General features: G+C 38.1%; 1 protein-coding gene across 10 annotated transcripts in view; it reads right to left on the bottom strand.

Annotated features, from left to right (window-relative positions):
• foxp4 (forkhead box P4) overlaps window positions 1-19,451 on the bottom strand; it is a 306,386-nt gene that overhangs the window by 117,036 nt on the left and 169,899 nt on the right. For 2 of the 10 annotated variants that reach the window (XM_077203300.1, XM_077203309.1), the window contains exon 1: window positions 14,846-15,328. The exons of 1 other annotated variant lie outside the window; for it this stretch is intronic. The gene's annotated coding sequence lies outside the window, so the exon portion shown is untranslated. Of the gene's footprint in view, window positions 1-14,845; window positions 15,547-19,451 lie in introns of those variants that run through there. 7 more of the 10 variants (XM_077203303.1, XM_077203306.1, XM_077203302.1 and 4 more) reach the window with 7 other exon arrangements.

Genomic DNA, 19,451 nt, shown 5'->3' with positions numbered 1-19,451 from the left:
AATGCTATTTGGGGTGGCTGAGGCAGCTGCATATTTGTCGTCCCCCCTTTCTCTTCCCCTCCCGTTCCTCCATTGTGTGTGATCTCAGTGTCTGGGACAACCGGTTTGATCCCCTATGCGAGAGTAATTTGCCAGTAGCCTTCTGTTTTAGAGCCCTGATAGGGAAGAGCCCCACCTGGAGAAGAAGGCGGCCTTACTACTTGTGAGCTATTATTAGAGAATGTAAAAAAAAAAAAAAAAAAGGACCTACCTATCATATAAACATTAAAAGAGTGTGTAATCCTGGCAATATTGAGTCATTCAAGCCCGCTCATGGGAGCTGTAGTTTACGGTGCCCTGGCATTGTTTTCAGTGTGTAGTCATGACAGCGGATGCGTTATCTGAGAAATAGTCCCGGCCTAGGAGATCTTGCACCGCCAGCTGCATTAATTAACTCCTCATTCCTGTCAGAAGTAATAGAGAGCAATGCGTTTAGACACATCAACAGGGCGGCTGGTCGTAAAGTGAGAAAGTTGGGCAAAAAACAGACCGACTAAGCTCTATGAAGTCCGTTGTTGAACCAGCAGCCAATGAGTCAGTCGCCTTGTTAAAACAAGGAAGGGTTCAGATTTCAACTCCACTTCTAAAGCATAATGCTAAAATCAAAACCTGGTCCCCTTCCAGGAACCAAATAAAAGTTGAGTGAATCTGGAATATAGTTTTGCAATTAAAAGCAGTGGGTGGGGCATTTTAGTCACAATATTAATATAATTTGTGCATATGCACACCAAGACCTCAAAACTAACACTTTAATCCCACCCACTTTAAAGCTGTCAATCAAAATTGCCCTCTTTTTCACCTACAGCTCCACCCTTCCTGACGGGCGGGCCAACTTCACAGCTCTACTGTATCCAAAAACAACTCCGCCTGAAACTCAATGCCATACGCCACTAAGGATGCAGACGACATGCAGACTTGGACATTTTTGGGCTGCTTTGCTCATAGTTAGTGTTGGTACGTAAATCGAGCTTGGGCCCGAAATCCTGAGGGGGGCCCCCATTTTAACAGTACACAGACTCAAGCACTCAATTAGACTTATGTGAATACACTCACAGGCCACACTGTTTACCATCATTTTTCAACATTTTAATGGGATCCAGCTCAAATTCAAATAAATGAGCACTTCAGATGACGACTCCAGGCCTTCCTACTGTTTATCTACTACAGCCTCCCTTTTGACCTCGGTGCCACTCGCATCAGTCAGAATGCTCAACAATAAAGATGGCCTGCTGGCCAGAGGCCAGTGTGAGGGAGTTCCGGGCCATTTGACAAAACTCAAAATATTACTTTTGTTAATATTGTACATCCATTTTTTTATTTTTTGAAACTTTAAACACTATACTAGCTGGCAACAAAAGTTCTGTTAAATTAACAAAAAAATTGTTTTGGAAGCATCAATAAAAATGTGTCAAAAAAGTACAAATAAAACAAATGTCAATCATTGCATTATGTGCCATTGTTATCAAGCAAAATGTATGGATCTGTATAATTTACACTTTAAAACTTTTTGTGAAGAAAGTTTTAAATGTGTTTGTAAAGAATTAATTATTATTAATTAGCAACATTTCAGTCAAAAATTCTCTGAGAAAATTAATATATATAATTCTATAAAGAAAATATATTTAAAAAAAATGGTAAAAACAAAGTTAATTAAATTACCGTTATTATTAGTAGTAGTAGTAGTAGTACAACTACACTGTAAAAAAAAAAAAAAAAGAAACCTTTTGTGGTGAGGCCAATTAAAAAGGCTGAAAAAAAAATCTTACTGATGAGCCCCTGGTGAGACTAATAAAAATAAAAATCATCTGGTACCAAGTAGGAAGGAGTCCTCAGTGTGTGGTCACTTTAAGAAAACGAATGCTCAACAAAAGCAAAGCTATAATTTATACTCGCCTGCCGGACAAAGCCTGGAAAAGCTGGTGTAATGTTTGCGAGCTGCCTGGATACTCCTGGAGAAGCAGGGTTTCTTATTGACGCAACGGCTGAGAAAATAACACTGGCTTGTGTACCAAGCCCATGGCCAAATATCCTTTTATCAGAGAGTCTGCTTATACCCCAAAAGAGAAGGGAAAACAGATGACCAGACAGCAAGCTAAACAGAGAGAAAGGAAGTGAGTGAAAGACAGATAAATGGGAGAGTGAGGGGAGATGGAGAGACCTCCTCTGCTGTGTTCTCTCCTTTTCATTTTATTTCCATCCTGTCACTCATTTGATAAAGTGGCTACATGAGACTATTGAGAGCAAGACAAACTACAGCCCAGGTCACCGCGTGCATCAACAGTCTGCGCCCCCGATACCGCTCCATCTGCTACCGTCCTGAACCCTGGATCTCTTTCAAGACGAGAAAAATAACTTTCCGTCTTCTATGAAAGAAGGGCCATCTGGAATTTTCTACAGAAGGTTCTTCCCTGGTACAAAATTTTTAAACCAATACGGCCAGGCGCACGGAGGCCCGTAATGGCTCTGACATGTCCCTGCGCTATGACCTCATCAGACAGTATGCAGAGCCAGGGCACAGAGCGGTGGAATTCCACCAGAAGGTTCCATTCGGCCCATGATGTCGTGCGCCTATCCCAACACATGTAGGCTTGGCGATTGGTACTCGAGAGCGCACATGGCGGCTGACTCACGTCACCAGCCCACTAACGTGACAAGTAGCGGGGTTTGTAATTGGAGCCGATCAGTAAGCCATATGCCACTCGTCTCCTAGTGCCAAATCCCCGCCCCCACCACCCCTTCTGATGCTTGGCACACTCTGGCTCCTACGGAAAAAAAGCCCTCCACTTCATTAAGAAAGTAAACACAAGTGCTGTCTGAAGTGTCTAATTAGTCCCCTAATTACTCCCTGCTCGTTACTAATGCAAATTAGATTATGCTGCTTAACTTCATCGTGTCCACAATGCCGCTGTTAATTGAGGCCTTTTGAAATTAAATTACTCACTAATTAGCATATCAAAACCATTAATTCTGTGCCAGAGAGAAAGAGAAAAAAAAACAACAACAAACGCCAAGTTTTGCTAATGAGTTTTGCTAATTGAATATGTACGTTCAATATTGAGTTTTTGCCAGCCGGTCCTTGTTCAAGAAGCTACTTAGCCACTTGTGCGAGCGAGTTCAAAGGGAACGGAAGTCAGTCTTGCGCCGTTAAAGACAGCACTCGAATGTTTTGTCAATATTTTCTTGTTACGCAGCACGAGGGTAACGCTCGGTGAATGAAACAAATACGCCTTTGTTAGTAGTAGAAATTTAAAAAAATGCTAAAAACTATGGTATGCATGATACATATGTATTTGTTCAATTTGAGAAAAGAAACTGAGCTAGAGTGAATTTGACAAATCACAAAAAAATGTATATGTAAACTACCATTCAAAGTAATTGTTTTTGAAGAAGCCTCGTTTGCTAACCAAGGCTGCATTTATTTGATCAAAAATACAGTGAAAAGCTGTAATACTGTGAAATATTGTTATTAAAATAACTTTTTAATGTTAATATATTTTAAAGATTTAATTTATTCATGTGATGCCAAAGACATTTACTCCAGTCTTCAGTGTCACATGATCCTTCAGAAATCATTCTAATATGCTGATTTGGTGCACAATAAAACCTTTTTATTAATAATGTTGAAAAAAGTTGATGCTGATGCATTTTTTGCAGAATTTTTTCATAAATAGAACGTAAAGAAGAACAGAATTTATTTGAAAGAATTTTTAAAACAACCAGAACTTTTGAAAGGTAGAGTATGACGACATGATAAAAGTCTATTATTTGAAAACTTGAATCAAGCTTGTATAAATCTTAGAAAGTTGCTTTGAGTGGAGAGCTGATTAAGGAAAATATCATAATTAAAATGATTAATTACAGAAAAATGCTATGTAAGCTTTTCTATTTTTTTTTCAAGTACAATCAAATGTGAAGATCTTTCGCCACACTAAAAAACTTCCAAACTTTAAACATTTCATTTTCTCATACCTTCACAGGCAGGCATCCATTCAGAATGAATAAGCCCCAAGTAAAAGTTCACGCCATTAATTCATGTAATCTACAGAGGCGACGAAAGGCTTAAGAAATCTCAAGAGTCGTTTTTGCTTTAAATGTAAACGACTACGATTAAATTTAACACTTCCCTTTTCGGGACCCCACCCCCACACACCCTTCAACCCAATATTCGTCCAATATGGATTTCTGTAAAGACTCCATTCAGTGCTCTCAAAGTCTCATTTTAATACTATCTCCAACTTCTCATTTGAATATGGACCTAATGGAAGAGGTGTAGAAGAGAAAAGAAATTGAATAGTGAAATTGAGAGGTAGTCACACAAAAAAATTAAATAACCGTCATAATTAGATGTGAAGATATAATAATTTCTTTACAAGGATGCATTGAAAATGCTGCTCTACAACATTTGGCCTAATTGTCAGAATTACCATATTAACCAGTAACCATTTGAGTAAGTTGATTAAAAAATTGATTATTCGTCTATTTCTTTTAGGAGTTTCTTAATCAAAATCTAACATCCTTGAAAAATTAATTTGAAGCCCCTCTTATCAGTTAATTAAATCTGGTTGGAAGTCATTTTTCTGTGAAGCGTGATTAGACAGCGCACTGTTCTGTACTGTTCGGCCCGAACGCATGACGTTAGAAAACTTTTCAATGTCTCATCAAACATTCAGAAATAAGAAGAATAGAATTTCTTTGAAGGGCCGTCTCTTCCCTCATTCTTTTTTTGCTTCCTTTTTTAAACTATGCCTTGCTGATAAATTACGCTATACCCGAAAGATCTCTCACTCTCATTAACACATTCTCATTACCAGGCAGGAATATAAGGAAAAAGAAAAATAGAGAACGAGAGAGGGTGTGTGTTGGGGGACAGAACGAGAGAATAATACTTTTATAGGATGGATGACTGTAGGGAATTATTTCCTCATATAATCTGGTAGAGTGTACAAGTGTGTGTGTGTGTGTGTGTGTGTGTGTGTGTGTGTGTGTGTGTGTGTGTGTGTGTGTGTGTGTGTGTGTGTGTGTGTGTGTGTGTGTATATATATATTTTATTATTACTTTTTTTTTTGTGTGTGTTTCTGAACTGCTGTCTCGGCTGGAGGTGAACCTTTAGCCAAATTAAAGAAAGAAGAGAAGCCAAAGATACAAATGTGCTTTACAGACAGGAGAAAAAAAAATTCGGAAAAAAGTCACAATCTCTTGAGAAAACGCACAGCTCTCCCCCAAGAAAAGAAATCAAACCGAAATACAAAAGAAAGGAAAAAAGCAGCTCTTTTTATGACCCTTTTAGTTTTTTTTTTAGCAACTCTAACAGTACGGCATTCCAGATTCCTCAGACAGGGGATCTAAGAGGGGCGATAAGTCATATTTGACAAAGTAAAGCTTAACACATATTTCATTACAATAAAATACATTGTAATATCAATATCTTTGGAACGTCTCTGTGGACAAAGTTGTCAAGAAGATAAGACAGTGCATGTCAGAGTCGGGTGGTAAGGAGGCTTCGGCTGGAGAGGCGCGTTGCTCTGAAAGTCAGCCAACACACACGGCGCTAAAACGATTTCGCCAGACAACCTTGGGATAAGCTGCTGAGGACGACACATTAATATACCAAGATAAAACAGGTGATGAGACACTAATTCTATTTTTTACTGGAATAGCCACATATTTTCTTTCATTTTCACCTCCTCTTTATGCATTACGCTCATTCTTTATCTTTAAAAGAGGGTGGCCAACTAATCAGGGCATTTATCAAATTCCTCACATTTTAGCATTTATTTTGGGGGGTTTACATAACTTGGAGTACAGGCCACTGTAAAGTTTTCAGAGCTCAACTGACCACACGCAAATCTTTGTTTTCGGCCTATGAGTCTTACTGACAATAATAAACCATGGTTCAGAACGTTTATCCAAATGTTTGAGACCTTAACAGAGGGCAGCCAGGCCACTCGTCATTCACATCAAGGTGTGAGTGAGGCCACGGGTTTCGATTCCTACAGGGAGTGGGTCAATTAGTCTGATTAGGTGTTTATTGAATGATTGGGGGATGCTGATTACTCCGCTGAGGGGTTCAGCTTACTGGAAGTCAATCAAGAGAGCCGCTCTCATGGGGTTTGTTCACTCCTCACAGTCTCCTTCCACATCTGACCTGTCAAATGTTCAGAAAAACCCTATCTGTTTCAAATACAATTAACTTTTCAGACAAGGTCGAGAGAAAAGTGAAGAGACTGGACAGGCTGAACACCTCACCTCTTCGATATCATTACCGCTGATACTTTTCAGAAAAAAAATGGTACAAGATCCTTATTAGGGCCCCTTATGAACAGGTTCCAACCAGTTTTCAAACCAGAAACCTAAGTGAAACTAAATCCAAATTCCCATCGCCTAGAGGGTTTAGACTTTATTTTTTACCGCTTTTTCTTCTGTGGGATTTTATTATTATTTTTTTGCATGGGGGGTCGTGAGGGACAAGCCACGGCTGTGTTTTTGAAATTAGCCATGGCAAGCTGGTGTGCGGAAAGTGATTGCTCTAAACCGCGAAGCGTTACCAGGAGGGATGGTGGAGGTTCGCAGACGTCTCAGCCTAATAGCACCCAGGAGATGTGCTCCGACTGAGGATTTCTGGAAACTTCTCTGGCCAGATTTTTTACAAACGACCAGCACAAAGCCTCATAAAGAAACTGACTCGTCAGAGATGTCGAATTCAACCTAACTCGCTGCTGTAATCATTTCCTCCTTCACTTTGACTCTAGCTGTTCAAAAAATGTTTTTATTCTTTTCAATATCAGCAGGCTTTAGAGTGCGTGTTAACTTTTTTTATGAAGGCTTGTTTTGCTGAGAGCTGATTGCTTTAAAGCCAATCATAAAATTGTGTTAGTCCTCGAAGAAATACTGCATTTGTGTTTTAGATTGTAAATACTTACAAATAAATCTGAGGGTGATGAGAAAAAAAAAAGGCAAAAAACCTGTCATAGTTGAAATGATAGAGAATCAGCTCACCTGTGGAAAGTGGTCATATTGCCCTGTTTCTTCTTATCTAAAGATTTCAAAAACATTTTCTTCCAATTGGTCCTCTACCTGCAAGAACTACATTATTATTTTTTTCTTCTATGAACTGAAACAGCAATTATGACAACCAAACACTTAACAAAAGATCACAGAAAAAAAGTCCTTCCTCACAACCTATTAAAGAAAAAACGCAGCTGTGGAAATGTCTGAATGTGATAAAATGCCGCATACAAACTCTTTAAACAAATTTAATCAGGTTTTAATACAAGTAATAGGTTTACATCTGAGGCTTCAGCCTTTCATCCGCTCACCATTTTATCTGATAAAAACGATCGCTTGATTGAAAAGAAATGAAGTAAAGATTAGGTATGCTAGTTTCAAAATTAAGCATACAGTCACAACACCTTTCTATCAGGAGTTATCTGCAACTTTTATCATGTAGATTCCTTTAATAAAATCTGGGCATGGGTCATGTCAAGAAAGGTAATTCAAATTGAAAGTGAAAAATTACCATAGAATGCCATGTCATCCCAATATCACAGCAATGCAATTCCTCCCCATAAAAAAAGCGCATGTGTGTGGACGCACATGAATTTGGCCATCATTCCTTTTTTAATTAAAGCATTCAGTCCCCTTTCAACGCGAGTTCAAGGATGCCAGGAGACTAATTAATTTGAAAAGGTAAGATGTCTGCACACAAATGTCTTCCGACACACAGATTTAAAGAATATGGAATAAGAGAGAGGTAAGAAAGAAACAGTTCGAGAGGTCACACCACTTTAAGTCGCCCTGGTGTCATCCAGTGATCAGAGTTGAAAATAGACCAGTGCTGGAGTTCGCCTTTTTGGTATGTGGGTGGGAGCGAGTGTGAAAGACTGGATAAAGCCCATCAAAAAGCTGCAAAGAGGACATCAATGAAAAATAGCTAAAAAATTGCTCATTGGCTTAATTATTTTATATAAGCTAACATGGTTCAAATAATATCACTATATTGCCGGTCGTGGATGCCGGCAACCATTAAAGCACCACTCGCTATAAAGTACAGTATAGTAGCACAAGTACAAGACACACACGTCAGCTTTTTGTAACCCTGCCATTTTATAAATATAAAGAATAAAAAAATAAAAAAAATAAAAAAAACTGTTTGGTAAATGCCGGGGATAGACTTTTCAGAGTTTGCATCTCTCTTTTCACACTCACACACATTTTCATATAAAGCAGCATTGAAATACTTTTATACAGTACAAGAAATAGAAACATTTTAATTTAAATGCAGTACTTTTTCTGCTGCATTAACATTTTTAAAGTAAAATAAGAGGATGTATGCCCTAAACAGTGCATGCAAGAACTATTTTTTCCTGTTAAATAGGTTTGAAGGAAAAGTGAAGGAGATTTTATAATATAAATTACAAATTTCAAAGGACCTTTGTTCACACATTTCTTTGCCATGGCAAAGAGGAAAAAAGACAGTGGTGCTGAATTTAAAAGTGTGTGCGAGCGAGAGAAAAAAAAGCACAAAACTTATTCATTCCAGTGGAAAAGTCCTGGACAGGAGTGCTAATCCTAGGTTTAGTGAGTAGGTCATTTCCCAGGGAAGAGGGGATATGGATGTAGAATCCCATTACAGATGTTAGCCGACTGGCAGTGACCGCGAGGGCAGACATCATACCGGTACAGAGCCTCATCATGCCCCCAGCCTACCGTCAAGAAAAGCTCAACCGGTATGAAGTCTGACCGGCTCCCCTAACCCATCCACCCCTCCTTCCACCTGCGACCCCTCTGTAGAAAAAAACTCTCCCTGACTTCTCCTGCTAGCGCTTCGATGAATGGAGGTAAGGGGCTGTCTGTGAGTGTGTTAGTGTGTGTGTGAAGGGGGGTTACTATACAATTATTCAGATAACAGCTGGGGATTATAATATAGGAGCAGATGTCCCCTGGTCAACAATGCTCACAGAACACAGCCGAGAGCAAAAGGCAACTCTAACCAACGGTTAGCAGCACTCATCACACATGATTTAAAACTGAGTAAGAGCAGAGATCAATCTCTTTTTTTCTTAATTTTTCTGAAACCCTAAAATTTGCTGCTCCTCCTGAGCTATCGTGCATTTTTTGGTTTGTGAACACTTAAATTAAAAAATAATTAAATTATAAAATCACAACAATACACTCATTGGGAATATAGCCAATTAATTTAGTTAAAAACAATTAATTTTGACCAATATCAAGTTTTGGATGACAGATTTATTTACAGGTAAAAAAAAATAAAATAAAAATAATAATATATATATATATATATAAAATTATATAGATGTATACAATATGTATATAACATTTTTTTAAACCTGTAAATATATTTATGTCATCCAAAACTTGATTTGGATTGGAACTTGAGTCTGCATCCATGTGTAAAAGCCCTCCCATTATTTGGCATGTGATGGTTAGCGCAAGATAACATGCTTTTCCTGCAGTGCAATTGTGTAGCGTGGCGCTGCACTTATTGCACTCCTCACCCCACACAAAGACAAGACACTTCACCACAACAGGGTCAGAGAAGAGGGAAAAAAAGACAAGACCTAACAGGACACAAAGAAACGCATGGATTTGGGTATTTATAACGACAAATTCTGAAAATGTGATATTCTTGTAGGAAAATGTAGAAAAAGTGTCAAAGAAAGTTGAGCCAAACCAGGAGGCAAAAGAAAAAGCAATCAATCAAAAATGGAAAGACAAATCTGATTTTGTTGTACATATGGTTAAAAGATAATTCTGTCATAAGATGTATCACGTTCATCCGTTTCAAATGCAAATAACTTAAGTAGGCATCCCCTTGTTACCCATTACTAATACCATAAAAGAAACCAACACTTCTCCATTCCGCTGCTACTTTACGGATTAGCGAATGAAAATTAGATGCATTTATATGGTTATTACTTATATTGTCACACAGTGGGGAGGGGGGATTTATCCAAGCGTACAGTGCAGCGCCAGAATCTCCCTCAGGAACGAACCGCTCGCACCTTCGGGAGCTGGGGGTGGATTAGAGTTTAAACCCGGACTACAGTTTACTGCGGCCGGCAACACTGACAGGAATTCCTCCCGCCGTTGCCGGCAAACAAAGCCGGGCAACGCGGAGAGGAATAAAACATCAGAGGTTTTCTTCTCTCCTGTTTGGGCAGAAGTTTTCAGTAATCGCAATCGCTGTTTTAAGAGCTTAGCATTTGGCGTCACAAGTGGGATTTTATCTGCGATAGAAGCGAGAAACAGAACTGGGCTTCTCTAGAAAACTTTACTAAGACATATTCAAACAAGCCGCAGCTGTCACTCTGACATCACGTCACGTCTTTTGTGACAGTGCCGAAAGTTTGCTCCCATCTTTCCCAAAGAGCTTTACTGATGTGGCTGCTCTCCGCCGTTCTCTGACGGACATGATGGCTTGTCAGCGTTGCGCTGGGGTTTTTAAAATATACAGCGAGTCGCATTATAAAGACCTTCGTGGAGGGGGTGAAGGCTCGAGGGGGGAGACGGCGGACCGAGAGAAAATCCATAACACAAATACAGCTGTCAGCTGGAACGCAAAGTTAGCAGAAGCAGCTTCGGTGGCCACAGGGAGCAAGTTTATGACTTCAGCTTGCATCCTCCCTTAGACACTATCTAGGCTTCAGTAATCAATACACAGTGTTCTTTGTCACTTCAACAGGTACCTGAATCTGCTTCGGGCAAAAAAGGACAGTTGTAACTCTTTCAAGCAGGTATCCACATGTGACTGGCCATGCAGCGCACTAGTTCACTCTCCATCCGCGTCTGCAGCTCAGAGCTGCCAATAATCTCTCCCGAGTTGCTCGGCTAATGGATATAGAGAAGTAATGATCAACGCCTCAGACTCAAGTACTGTCATTTCCGTCCAGTGAACACCCTGCTTTTCCTTCTACCACATTTCCCCAGCTTATCGGAAATGGGCCCTTCCTCTCTCTAAGCAAACGCTAGGGTCATTCTTTAAGACAGTCATCACCTCATAACAGCCTGGCACTCTCCCGAATCCCGGCGTGAAGCCTCCCCACACAGGAAACCTTGTGCGGAAAAACCAAAAAACTGCACACAATAAAAATGTGTCACTGAGGTCACAGTAAAGAGAAACTGTGCTTAAGAGTTCAAGTGGAGAATTAAATTCACATTGGGGATAAATAGACATAGGAAAACAATGTCCAGCAGCATCTTTAGCTGACGGATCGCCGAGACGACATTTCCGCACTGCAGTCTGGTCTCTCTCAAAGTTGAAACAGTTAACGGCAGACCTTTTTGATATCTAGCTCAACTAATCAGATCATCATTGTCATCTGGAAAACATCCGTCACTCTGGTCTCTTTTGTCTTTTTGGTTGGTTGAAATTGCTTTAGTGTCTTTTTTAGTGTAGTTAGTTCCTTTTTTTCCCTCTTTCAATGCTCAGAGTTTGAGGAGAAAATGACACCACTCTCTGACTAGTAATAAAAGCAGCTCTCACTGTCTAAAAACGTGCATAATTTATTATTCACATACACAGAAAAATGCCCAGCCTCGCCGTTCCACCAAATAACATCTTCAATTAAAACCACATGCTTAATCTACGGCTGGTGCTTGCTGCTGGTCAACGCCAGAGCTGACGCGTTTAAAGACGCAAACGAGCATAAAAATTACAGCCTGACCTTTCACGTAAGGTCAGCTGAAATATGAAAGAGAGAAAGTAGGCATGACATATTTCACACAAACATGTTTCGGAGAGCAGAAGTGGCCAAAAGTGTGGTTGACAAAAAATAATCCTAATCAGTTAGAGATGGATATGTATTGCTCTTCAAAATGCTTTAGCTAAAAATGCACTTGTGTGAAAACTAACATTATTTTTGGAACGGTAAAAGAGTTTAATGGTGGAAATGCCATGTGAGGGTCTAAGGGACAGTGCTTCATGAGAACTAGAGTGCTTTGTGTTAAAACCATCCATGATATCGAAAAACTTAAATTTACCTCTAAATCACTTCACTGAAGCTCATCTGAATTTGAAAAAAGCACACACACAAAGCACTAAATGCTTTTTGCACAGCACACGCCGACATATATTTGCAATTAGCATTGAACCGGTTGTTCAAATAAAGTTTCAATCACCAAATATTCCTAAAATATGCATCAAAAAGCAACATGCCTGAATGTACACCTGGCATCAGGTTAGTCTCAACATCCAAAACAAACACATTCCTGACCTTCTCTCTTCCCAGAAAAATACCCACAGTGGGCTGAATACCAGCCTGCCATGCAATCCACACATTCATCAAAATATCGTATTTGAAAGACCTCCGTAAGTGAGGTTTGTAGTCTGTATAAACATGGAGAACATAAAACAAAATCACTTATCACAGAAAAAGTGATACATCAATTATAACCTGAACTCTACGGTAGTCTGGTGTCCGCCGTTAGAAACAAGAGTGCTAAAACTACCGGCTGAGGTGTAGCTGTTGCCGCCTGCAGCTGCCTGACGGCCATGCAAATAACTAAATTACCCAGTTTACTGCCATTTTCATGCCCTCCCTGAAAGAAATGCAATATTCTTTGTCAACTTCATGAATTATCACTTTTCCTCTATAAGCACAAAAAATCATTCAATCACTCCATTCATCTAACACACAAGCAGATCAAATGGAAATTGTATGCATCACTTTATGCTTGTTCATCTATAAATTTACACATGTCACATTTCAATTAGCATGGAATCTATTCATTAGAGGCAATATATCAAAGAACAGACACTGTAGGAGCACAAGTGCAGCACTGAGACAAAAAAAGTGTTTTAGTAGAAGAAAAATTATTTGTCTGATAAAATAAAATAATATTATTTTTCATAAAAGTTTATGAAAGTTTTCATAAAATAAATGTCAATCCCATTCATGTGTTTTTAAACGCTGTTAGTAATACTAAACATGAAATAATTAAAAGATTAAACAAAATAAAAATATCAGAAACACTTTATGACATCAAAGTAAATAATTTATCGTTCTCCTTTAATTTAAAAAAAAAAAAAATCTTGTGATTTAGTATGCATTTGCATTGTGCTGTAAATGCCAACAGTGAATTAAGTCAATGTTCAACCAATAGCCTACTTTCTATGAGATTTAAATTAATTGTGTCAAAAGCTAAATCAATCAGTCCTTATTAACATGATATTAACACACACTGACAGGTTATGAGGAGAATGAAGATGATGATGATGTGCGTGTAGGCCTAATATACACACACACACACACACACACACACACAAGTACACAAAGAGTCCGAATTACTAGTGTACTTGGTTTAACTCCTGAGCTGTACTTCCCTCTGCAGATTCACTTTTAATGCCGGGACTCACGTTAAAATTGTTGTTTGTTTGTTTTAGTTTAGTTGCTGTTGTCTTTGAGAGAGAAACAAGCAGCGCTGATTTGATCACGAAATGAACACGAAACCATAAAACATATGGTTTGAAAATAAAATTAAAAGTTAATGTTGCTCATGCATCTGTGTAAAAATGTATCCCTAAATAAAGACATTAAGTTTTTCATCACTGAAGTTAATCAGCAATCTGTTTGTTAATTAGTTAAAGCGATGGGGAAAAAATACCAATTAAAAAAATATAGTTTATAACAACATTTTCTTTTCTGATGTGCAAACTTAACGTTTCATCAATTTTAAAATCTGATTTTGCATCTATACGAACCTTACTCATGTATCTCGCGGTAATGGATGCATTTGAAATTATACTCATTATAGGCCAAAGTATAATAATAATCAATACATGCAGAGTTAATCTTACTTTTATATTTCTTTTATTTAATTCCTTACATTTTTTATATTCCATTGTCTCAGTAACACACATCTAATAGACCCTATAACAACTATTAACAAACTTCAATACGTTTAATTTATTTTTGTTTTTACTTTCTGTTAAACCCTAATTTTAAAACGCTAAATTATCACTTATAAACACTGTATCTTATAGATATAAAAACGTATGAATCAGAAGGAATGGGATATAAGATCAAATCATTATTTTCTGAGAGCCTTTTAAAAACAAACAACGTTACACGGAGAATAAGAAAAACAAATGTGCAAAAAGCCGTGGTTTAACTTTTTAGTTTACGGTAGCCTAGATATTTCTATGCTGTTTATTAACTTAAATTGTTTATAAGGAGAGTTTTGTCTCAAAGACCAAGCGAAAAATGATTTCTACATTTCTGTGGAAGAAGCATATGGTCTATCAAGAGAAAACAAATGCATACTAACATTTATTTATTAAAAATTACTTTATCTGATCGGTCAAAAATAATCATTTTTTCATTTTGATTTCAGAGCTCAGATTTCGGAGCAGGTGATATTTTCAAACTCAGTTGCACGTTCAATAAACTTGTTATAATCTTTTCTACCATAGTGGTTAGTTTTTTTTTATCTAAAAGCCTTCAAAGTCATCATTTATTTTGTCAAAAATGTCTCTAATTCATGATCATGTAGGCTATTATTCTCTCGTGGAGAACAACAACACGCGTTCATCTCCGGTTTAAAAGTGTCACGTAAAAAAAAAGTTAGATTGACTAATTCATTGTGATACTAGATGCTTTAGTATCCCATTTGCAAAACATCTAAGAAAATACACTGATTTCTTTCTATTGAGCCGAAGAAGTGTGTGTGATAGCGAGTCCGAGCATTCAAATATGAGATACTATTAAAATCGCGTAAGAAGCGAGCCGTAAAGTAGAAGAAGAAGAAGAAGAAAGAAAAAGAAGAAGTAAAAAAAGTGGATATGAACCTGTTAGGATATTGTGAAGAACTCTACTTTCACTCTACGGCTGGACCATGTGGATGTGTCGCTCCAGCTCTCGCGAATGTCCCAGCGATTCCAGAAAGCTTCAGAAGAGCAACGCAAAAAGAAAAAAAAAATCCTGTTCTATGAGTGATGTCTTCAGACCATTACTTTAAACGACAACTGTCTTTATTAGTCTTCTTTTCCTTTTTTACTGGCGTCCTCTCTCAGACTGGTCACTCAGTAGGGTGATAAGTGGAAACAATAATCGTGCACTAGCTCGAAGGCTGCATGGTCACAGCGCTCCTCAAAGTTCATGAAGAACAAGCACGCGGCTCTTTACGCCTCCTCGTCGCTTCAGGTCTTCCCTCTTTTCTCTGTTATCACACGGTGAGTTTTCCTAAAGTCCCAATAATGCTTCTCGCTGGAGTTTTTGGCATCTCGTCTGTTCCTCGCTCATTCGCAGAGAAATCAGTGTTGAATTACTCCGCTTGTGTCTTGTGTTGGCGATGTTAGGGGACAGTTTGGTCTACCGTAATACGGCGAGAACAGGCGCGCTCACATCTTCTGCGCTGACGGAGCTTGTAGCACAATACAAGAGCTCGCGCGCTCCGGGCGCTGATCTCTTCACCTGCGCGCGCATCGCTGGTTTAGTTTGGCCATTGTGGAAGCCGACGAGCAACAGATGTTAGTCAGGGGACAGACTCACCAAGGGAACCGTTACCTTAGTCCACATATACTCTTCAGGAAATAACAAGTCTGTTCATGCTGCTTGTCATCATTCAATCTGGTTTTGTTGTCAATAAGAGTTATTATATTTTTTCTAAAATTTGTTGTTTTAAATATATATATATATATATATATATATATATATATATATATTATTTTATTAACTAGATAGATATAGATAAACAAAAAGATACCATTGTATAGTGCAATCATTTATATGAATGGCTATAAGGCACACACAAATAGTATACAGGATTTGTGTGCTATTGTAGGCCTACTATTATTGAAATACATTGTTGTTGTTGATTTATGAATATCACTCCAACTTTCAATGGATAGTCAAGGCGATACTTTGTCAGTAATCTGTCATCTTACCAAAAACGTTTAAATGTGATTTATGTTATGTTCAGTGCCAGTGGAAACTTTCTCTCAGCAACAATGGCTTTTACTTGAACCATCAAAAAAATTATTCACATCTCCACTGGACAATAGGATACGACCCCCATTAGTCAAGACATATTCATTAGAAAAATCAATAACCCAAGATGTAGCCATGCTGGCCTAAATGAAGGAAGGCAGCAGGCTCATAGGCTCATAAAACAATGCTGACTTCACTTCTAGTATGTCCTGCCATATGGACCTCAAGTCCTGGCCAAAAAAGCGCAGCCTGATTGCACTTTAAGACAGTATTTATAGCTTTAGATGTACTGGAAAAATTGTAGTTTCTCAACTTTTTGAAGCATGTTTAATCATTAATCTGAAGTTTGCACACAGATTAAAAAACTAAAACATTTCATAAGTAAGCAGAATATTTTGAGGTTTCCCCCTTTGAGTATCTAGAAAAGCACTATATAAATGTAGCAAATTATTAACAAATTAAGGAACAAAAGAAGATTCTAAAATGAATATGTGCATGTCTGCAAAGTTCCCCGTCAGATTAACATGATTAAACACACAAACGCAGATTTTTAAAACTTCTTTTGCCTCATGCACATGATCAAGTACGGCAATCAGAAACATTGGTAAGACGGACAGAAGGAGATTCGGTCTGCTCACCATCACGGGGTTAAGATTAAACACTCTTGTGGTTTGGCCATCACAGGCTAATGAGGCACTCATGAAAGGATTACACCAAGAACCCATAGGATGACTGACTCTCTAACTAACGTACAGTTCACCTCTCACAGCACACACACACACCTGAAAACAAGATCACGGCTGGATATTGAAGAGATAGATTCAAAGTCAAGTGTTTAGACAAACCCAGAGATGATCAATTAAATAAGGCAATTTAAACACATTTGCCTTGTCCTTCCATTAATCATGTTGCATTGCTTATCTTTTGGGACATCATTTGGATGCATTGAGATCTGGAATATGTCTCGTTTCTAAATAAAATGCCATATTTGCTAATGAGCTTTCACATTTTTGAGGGACCAAATGAGTCCATTAAAGTTGTACTTCCGTTCACACAGACTCCGTAAGCCAGTTTGATTAGTATTGTTGTGACATGCCATCATATGACCACAAGGAGGGCGAATTCTCACTCGGCTAAAGATCTGGATGTTTGTTGCCTCATCAGTCCCAAAGCTGACATCAAAGCTGCGGATCAAGTCCAGAAGTATCACTGTTACACTCCCTGAGAACCACCCATGCATACTAAGACACTCACATAGAGACAAGTACATGGATTTAGTTTGTATTTTCATCATTTTTATTAAATAAACAGTGTTGGACTCTGTTTCCTCTCTCCTCTGCTGCAGGAATACCAATGTCCGAGGACATGAAAACAACACATTTACTGTATGTTATTTGTTTACTCGTTTGTCTGCTATCATTTTTTTCAGACTCTCTTTCTCACTCCCGTCAGGCAATGGGATATTCGGTGATGGTGATGCTGTCTGCGTGTGTCTGTTTGCTTTGTTTACTTGTTTGTGTTAGCATAATGTCCTTAGGGACCGCAAAGAAGACCAACAACGCTGGGAAAACAAAAAAAACTTCACAGTCTAAGGGCATTGCTGGACTAAAGCAAGGACACAGCAAGAGAAGTGCTATTCAGCCCTTCAGACATATTACAGGCGAAGACAAAGGTGAGTGTCTTAGTCACTGTAATCTAATAACATTCTCTTTTATGAATGAAAAAATAAAAACTCCTCAGCACTTTCATCCAGCACTTTCGATTAACATTTAAGAGCAGGCTTTGTGGTTAATCAGGGGTAATAATTATCAAAGTCGACAGGTAATTAAATTAAACATAATTGGCTACACGAATTGGCTGTTCTACAACATTTTCTCCTCACATAATTAAAGAGAAATATGTCAGTATTCAGAGAGAGAATGACTTAAAAACAATAAAAAGTGTTTAGTCACACTAGAGTCGTTTATGTTGCTTACAATGAGTGTTAAAACTGATATAAAGTAGTTAGTATTGCCCAAATACCCATTTAGTCCGTAAACAGACAACTTTAATGGAATATTCTGGGTTCAACACAAAATATGCTCAAGACAGTCAATTTGTGGCGTTATGTTGATTGAAAAATAATTTCGTCATATCTCTTGTTTTCTTACCAAACAAAATAAAAAAAGCTAAAATCAAGGTTACAGTATGGCATTTTCAACTAAAATGAATTGGGAAATTTTTTGAGAAATTTCTAAGCATAAATGTGACATTTTATATTTTATAATATTAAAAAGATAAACTTGAATTAATATTTAATATTGTGTGTTACATTGCATGGCAACAAAGTTATAAAAAGATTTTTTTAAGATAAATAATAAAAAAAGAAAAATTAAGTGTTCTTAAAATCATATTAACATGCATATTGTTTACAACATTGTCTTCTGACTGTCCCAATTATCAAATTCATATTCCATTTCAATGTAACCCAGATTTTGCTGCTTCTTATTTTTTTAAATAATGAAGTTGGAAATCTTTTTTTGTGGTGGTGGTGGTATCAACATTATGCCACAAGTGTTGTTGATTGAGTTTTTGTCTTCAATATCACTTTGTTATATTAAAAAATAATAAATTCAGAGGGGGGGGGGGGGGGGGGGGGAGTCTAAGAGACTAAGCAAAAGCTAAGGTCACTTGTTAAATGTGCCAATGGCCAGTGACACTACAACAGATCTCTCCATCACACACACACACACACACACACACACACACACACACACACACACACACACACACACACACACACACACAGAGAGAGAGAGAGAGAGAGAGAGAGAGAGAGAGAGAGAGAGAGAGAGAGAGAGAGAGAGAGAGAGAGAGAGAGAGAGAGAGAGATGACACAGGCCATTGCCTAAGGATAGAGCTGAAAGTTAGTGAGTGTGTCTGCGTTTGTGTAAACTGTAGGCTATTTGTGGTGTTAAGTTCAAAATGCTTTAACTGCCATGTGGGAGTAATGTAGTAAAAAAATTAACACTGTAAAATAAAATAAAAAATTATTATAGTGTTTACAAACATACCCTAAGGTCCTTCCTGGCAAAAGAAATGTATGTAGAACCAACCCTTGCGATTTCAGGGGAAAATGGGAAGAAAAAAGTCAAAAGAGCTATTAACAGTACACAAACTGTACCTCAGAACAAGACACTATGATGACAGCTGCCACTGTTTACGCCACAAGACAGTGGCAGTGTATGCGATACAAATTACACTGTTTGATTGAGGAAGATCATAGACAAACCAGCATATTTTCATTAAATCGTAGCTAAACGTGTTTACAGGCACAGCTGGCTTCAGTTAAAGGGTGTTAAATAACACAGCACGGTATTGTTTACTGCTTCACCGCCATGTTCTGTCCCTCTTTCTCTCCCAGGTCTTTCCCCTCTGACACTCGTCTTTTTGTCAACACTATATTCATCCTCACATAAACCACAT

The sequence above is a fragment of the Siphateles boraxobius genome, unplaced genomic scaffold, assembly GCF_051911475.1.
Source record: "Siphateles boraxobius isolate OS27281-9 unplaced genomic scaffold, OSU_SipBor_1 5, whole genome shotgun sequence".
Lineage (NCBI taxonomy): Eukaryota > Metazoa > Chordata > Actinopteri > Cypriniformes > Leuciscidae > Siphateles > Siphateles boraxobius.
This window is presented reverse-complemented; position numbering and strand designations above follow the sequence as displayed.